The sequence below is a fragment of the Marmota marmota genome, unplaced genomic scaffold (assembly GCF_001458135.2).
Source record: "Marmota marmota marmota unplaced genomic scaffold, marMar, whole genome shotgun sequence".
NCBI lineage: Eukaryota > Metazoa > Chordata > Mammalia > Rodentia > Sciuridae > Marmota > Marmota marmota.
This window is the reverse complement of record NW_026000255.1, coordinates 1,140,149-1,146,801: the sequence shown is the minus strand read 5'-3', so window position 1 is coordinate 1,146,801 and position 6,653 is coordinate 1,140,149. Positions and strand designations below refer to the sequence as shown.

General features: G+C 34.1%; 1 protein-coding gene across 4 annotated transcripts in view; it reads left to right on the top strand.

The window, feature by feature from the left end:
* Klf8 (Kruppel like factor 8) overlaps positions 1-6,653 on the top strand; it is a 196,198-nt gene that overhangs the window by 128,066 nt on the left and 61,479 nt on the right. For 3 of the 4 annotated variants that reach the window (XM_048796720.1, XM_048796718.1, XM_048796719.1), the window contains one exon: positions 3,906-4,047. The exons of the other annotated variant lie outside the window; for it this stretch is intronic. The gene's annotated coding sequence lies outside the window, so the exon portion shown is untranslated. The remainder of the gene's footprint in view (positions 1-3,905; positions 4,048-6,653) is intronic. 4 annotated transcript variants of the gene reach the window in all.

Genomic DNA, 6,653 nt, shown 5'->3' with positions numbered 1-6,653 from the left:
TGAAGCACCCCTGGGTTCAGTTCCCAGTACCTAAATAAATAAATAACTGCAAAGCTAGATTGCTATATCCACAAAAGATATCCTTCAGAATTAGAGAAGAAATAAGAACTTTCCACAATAATCATAAATTAAAGGACTACATGACCACTAAACAATTGCAGAAAGCAGTTAAAGGATCTCCTCTCACAGAAGAGAAATATAAAAACAACCAAATGATCTCTGGAAGGAATAAATCTCATTAGAAGATTCAACCGATATATGAGATTAGGACCAAATCAAACATTAGAAGTAAAACAAAATTCCAGGAAATAATACATACTTCTCTATAATACCACTGACTATAAATGTTCTCGACTCTCCAATTAAAAGGAATTGACTGGTAGACTGGATTTAAAAATAGACCCAAGTACATATTACAAAGAAACATACCTCATTGGAAAAGACACCCTCAAAGTGAAATGGTACTAGAATGGAATATAATAAATGATATTCCTTGTAAATGGAATCTTAAAGCAAACAAGAGTAGCTACTTTCATATTCAACAATTCAAACTTCAAGCCAAAATTAGTAAGAAGATACAAAGAAAGTCACTACATAATGGAAAACGGAACAATACTACAAGAAGATACCACAATTGTAAATATTTATGCCCCAAATCTTGGTGCTGCTCATTTCAACATTAATAGTGGGTGATTTCAATATACCTCTTGAACCAACTAATTGGTCAACCAAACAAAATCAACTAAGAAAGTACAGAGTTAAAATATACTACAGGTAAAATGAACTTCAGCAGACATCTAGAGAACATTTTAATCAACAACTGAATACATTTTCTTTTCAGCTCCTCATGGACTTTTCTGTGAAGTATTTTAGGTCACAAGGCAAGTCTTAGCAAATACAAAAAGTTTAAATAATTCCTTGAACCTTAATCAGGCCATATTGGAATAAAATTATAAATCAATAGCAAGAAAACTACAGAAATTATACAAACACATTGATATTAAATAATACTATTTTGAAAGATGATTGGGTCATCAAATAATTGGTGAGATATTTTAAAATTTCTTAGTATGAAATAAGAATAGAAATATATCATACAAGAACCTATGGAGGGGGGCTGTATTTGTGGCTCAACAATAGGGCACTTGCCTAGTACATGCAGGATACCGGGCTCGATCCTCAGCACCACATTTTAAAAAATGAAATAAAGATATTGTGTCCAACTACAACTAAAACAAAATATTTTTTAAAAGAACCTATGGAAAAGCTGTGGCTGTGGCTCAGTGGTGCAGCACTTGCCTAGCATATGAAAGGCACTGGGTTTGATCCTCAGCACCACATAAAAAATAAATAAATAAAATAAAGATATTGTGTCCATCTACAACTAAAAAAATGTTTATAAAAGAACCTATGAAATATACAGAAGGCAGTTCTTTTTAAAAATTCACATTTTATTTAAATTAGAATAAATTATACAAAAATTTATTTTCTTCACCAAAAATAAAAGCAGTATTTTTGGTATTATTTCTAGATAAACTGCAAAATATTTATTTTGTAGGTTCTCCAGGTCTTGCTTATAAATTAAGACAAGACAGTAGATATAATCATGGTAAGAATAAAACAGACAAGTCCAAATCGGTGGCCTCTGATTCTGTCTTGACCATGAAGCAGAATGTTCAACATTTACCTGCTAAAATGAAGGCATAGGCTTATGAAGTAGGCTCAACAAAGGAATGTACCAGCAAAAACCAGATGTGGAACAACAATGGCAGACTCTTCCACTCAAACTTTAACTGTAACTTGTTCTTTAAATTGATTTGATAAAGACAAAATCTATACTGAAATCTGTTTGGTGAGATCACAACTCTGTGATTAATTCCCTTAACTGTCCATTACAGATTTTTAAATCACTTAAAACTCCTAAAAGTCAAAGATCAACAGTAGGCTTCATTGCAACATTTCAAAAGATGCCTTCTTTTTTTATACCTCCTCAAAATGTACTTCCTCAAAATTGATAACAATACCTGACAACTGGATCCACAGTAATAATACATTTTATAGCTAAATGACTTAACTAAAACAATCCCAGAGTGCTGCTAGCAGAGGTCATGCAGAGGTGAAATGTGGTACTTCCATTGCTATTTTCTGAAAAGACAAGCTTTCAAAGCATGAGAGCTCAAACATTTGCCACGTATATAGGCAGATTATCAATGGCTAATGTATTCTTCAGAGGCCTGTAGGCAAAGATATTTAGTGATTAGGTGACTTACATAATACCTTATAGCTTTTCTTCCAAATATCAAATATAGGAGAAAGCCCATTTTAAAAGTCTTTTAGGTATTTTCAACAGTTTCTGAATTATTGGTAGAAAGATCTGACATAGCTGTATATAGTTTGATATGTGTGTCTACCATTAAATCCAGATCATGTTTTATATCAAAATTTATTTAAGCAAAGCCAAGTTACTTGACCTTTGGTCTGTCAAAGTGTTCCTGAATTATGGTTTGAGATGCTTTCGTCCATTTTCAGAGCATTCATTCTCAACCTTTATGAATATACAGGATCTTCAGCAGGGAATATACATTAGAAAAAAAAAACTTGATATCAGGCAGATGGAGGGCTTCATAAACGGTGGATGGAACCCCTCTGTATCTTTCCTTATTTGTTTCCATTTGATTCTCTAACAGTGAAGCTCTACTGAAAGTACATCGGGATAGGGCAAGTCACTTCTGTATACATCAGCATGTTGCTCCTCTGATGTATTGAATTTGAGCTGTCCCATGACTGAGGGTACCAGAGATAAACAGAGCTTTGAGGTACTCTTCTGAAAATATATCTTTAACTTCCAGAATGATGTGCTCCATTGTTGGAACACTTAGGGTTTCTTTATAGTAAATTTCAGAGGTTAATTGAGATTCCAGGTTACCCTGCTGAGCCCTGTGAAATTTCCCAGGGAGTATCATCTGAATATCAAGTTTGGTTGCCAAATTTCTTGCTTCCTCAAACCAAAACTCATGATAGACTTCAATATTTTCCATTACTTCATTGAGTGAATGCAGCACTGTGGTCAAGCTACTGGTGGCAAAGAAGACATCAGAAGTTTGCCCTGGTGATTTTTCCCAAATGTTCTTGTAAAATATAAGATATTTTTAAGAACAACAATAGTAGCAATGTAATCAAAATCTGTTACTGCACTACAAAGTACAAATGCACAGTTTTTCCATCTAATATTTGTGTCAATATTTATAACATCTAAACATAAAACAAATGCTTGCAGGAAATCCACCAAAATTTAAAAATCATCATGCCTGCCAGTCCACTGAAAATGGCAATTTTCCTTCAGTTCTTTACCCCTTTCTTCACTGTTCTGAGAAAGAACAGAAATTACATTGTCAAGTTCTAATAGCAGTTGTGATGATGATGGAAAAAAGAACAAACTCCCTCAATTGTTCCTAATGCAACAGACACCCCCATCACAGGCAGTAATTTTGCCAACATGTTTAAGGTGCAGGAAGAACAGAGTGTGTAAATAGCTTGGGGATATTTCTCTAAAAGTCTAGAAGCAACAACTTTCATTTCAGAAGAGAACCACTAGACACAATGTAAGCCTGGCCACGACAATAATCCATATTTAGTCTCCACTTCTCAGTTATTGTAGTGTAGAATTTCACAGCCAAAATTTCTGCATCAGCTTCAGAAGGCAGGAAACCCACGAATTCCTCTATTAGGTTATGAGATTCATGTAGAAACCTCACCAACTTGGGAAGATGTTTTTCCCCTGCTATGTCCACCACATCGTCAGTGATAATGGAAAAGAAGCATTAGTCTTTCAATTTCCTGAGGATTTCTTCACGAATAAGCTCTCACAGATCTCTAGAATCTGTTTCTTCTGTGTTTTTGAACAGAACAATGTGTTAACCGCTGTGGTCTCAAAGCGTTTTCTTAGGACCTCTTCACCAGAATTTATCCAGTATCCCAACAGGGCCTGAAAGTTATCAGGAGTGAAGATACCTTCTGGGACTTCATCAGCCTCATGCCCATCCAGAGGTATGTTTTGTTTTCCCATAAGAATCAAAATTTCAAATAAAGACTTTAAGTATTCTTTGTTTTCCTTCAAGGGATAAAGGTAAAATATCTTCATTCTGCTCATCCCCCACCCCTTCTTCTGTACCAGGGTTCTGAGCATTGCTGTTGTTTGTTTCTTTATGTTTTTGTTCCTGTTTGGAAGTTCGTAAATTTGTGTGTGTGTGTGTGTTTGTGTTTGTGTGTGTGTTTTCTATGTATTCTATGAGAATTGTTCAAATGACTGGTAAGATCAAATACTATTGGTATTGCATTATCTTGAAAAACTATCCTATAAGGACTCTATCAATTACTTCACAAGTATGTGCTTCAGTTAATTTTGAGAAATAAAATAATCCAATCATTCTTTAGTTTTGTGATGCCTCTGCAAAATGTATAGGTCTTCAGATCATAGTGGTCTCGAAGTATTTGGCACAAATCAATAATGTTTATTTAGTTGATGAGGTGTTTAATCTTCCAAGTCAGCTCTCCTACAATTCTCCACCCACTTCTGGCATCTGGCAGGATCCTGCCAGAACCTGAAGAAGGCCAGGTGGGACTGCATACTCTTTTGCGTGCAGTTGAGGGCAGCACAGAAGTTCAATATGTCACCTGCTTGCTGGCTGGTGCCTAGCCTCCCCACCCCACCTCCTCAGGGCAGCCAGGCCAGCTGGCCTGCTCCTCGGGGCCTGCACGGGACTGAAGGCAGTTCTAAGAGAAAAATTTGTAGCTATAAGTGCCTACCTAGCAAGCATAAGAAAGGTCTCAACTAAATAGCCTAGTGATTCATCTTAGGGTCTTAGAAAAACCAATCCCCAATTCAATATAATGAAATTCATAATAAATATCACAGCTGAAATCAATGAAAAATAATTTTAAAAGTACACAGGATCAGTGGAATAGAGTTGGTTCTTTGAAAAGATAAGATTCAGAAACTCTTAGCCAAACTAACTAAAAGAAAGAGAGAAGACCCAAATTAATAAAAATGGCATTGAACAATAGAAAGCACTGAAATCCAGAGGATCATTAAGGATCATTTTGAAAATTTATATTCCCATAAATTGGAAAACCTAAAAGAAATAGATAAATTTGTGGACACTTAAAATATACCAAAATTTTAAAAATGGATATAGAAAAGCTAAGCAATGAGATAGAAACAGTAAGAAAAAGCCTCCCCAAAAACGAAAAGCCCAGGAACAGATGGATTCACAGCTGAATTTTACCATATCTTTAAAGAATAAGTAATACCAATGCTCCTCGAATTATTCCATGAAATGAAAAGGTAGATAATGCTTCCAAATTCATTCTACAAAGCCAGTATCACTCTGCTACCATAAATAAATAAATAAATAAATAAATAAATAAATACACATCAAGAAACAATATACCAACAATCTTGTTGAACACTGATGCAAAAATTCTAAGCAAAATTCTTGCAAATCAAATTCAGCAACACATCAAAAAGATCATACATCATGATCTAGTTGGTTATATTCCAGCGATTCAAGGATGGTTCAACATTCAAAAATCAATAAATTTAATAGACCACATACATAGAATCAAGGACAAAAATGGCATGATCATTACAATAGATGTAAAATCTTTTGTCAAAAGTAAACAACCTTTCATGATAAAAACCCTGAAGAAACTAGGGGTATAAGAAACTTATCTCAACATAACAAAGACTATATATGACAAATGCAAAGCCAACATCATATAGAATAGGGAAAAATGAAACCATTTCCTCTGAAATCAGGAACCAAACAAGGATAAGGACTCTCACTGCTCCTATTTAATGTAGTACTTGAAATTTTGGTCAGAGCAATTAGGCAGGAGTAGGAAATTGCAGGGTTGTATAACAAAAGAAGAAGTCAAATTGTCCCATTTACTGATGATATAATCTATAACACAGAATATCTTAAATACTCTAACAGAAGACATCTGGATCTGATAAATAAATTTAGCAAAGTAGCATGATACACAATCAACATACAAGTATCAATAGGTTTTTATACACAAATAATTAACCCACTAAGAAAGAAAACAAGGAAAAAATTCCATTCACAGTAACTTAAAAACACCTAGAATAAATTTCATCAAGGAAGAAGAAGACCCCTACAAGGAAAATTACAGAACACTGAAAAAGAAATGAAAGAAGATGCTATAAACTGGAAAGACATCCCATGTTAATGAATAGGCAGAATTATTATGGTTAAAATGGCTATATTATCAAATATGATCTAAAGTTTCAATGCAATTCCAATTCCAATTCATAGACCTAGAAAAAATAGTACTAAAATTCACAGGGAAGATCAAAAGACCTAGAACAGCAAAAGCAATTCTGAGCAAAAGGGGCAATGCTGAAGTCATTACAATACCATATTTCAAATTATACTACAATGTTATACTAACAAAAAAATTGCATTATACTGACATAAAAACATACATGTAGACCAATGGAATACAATAGCATAAACAGAGACAAACACACAGATACTTTCATCTTATTTTTGCTAAACATGCCAAAAACATGCATCGGAGAAAAGATATCCTCTTTAACAAATGGTACTGGAAAAACAGGATATATATAT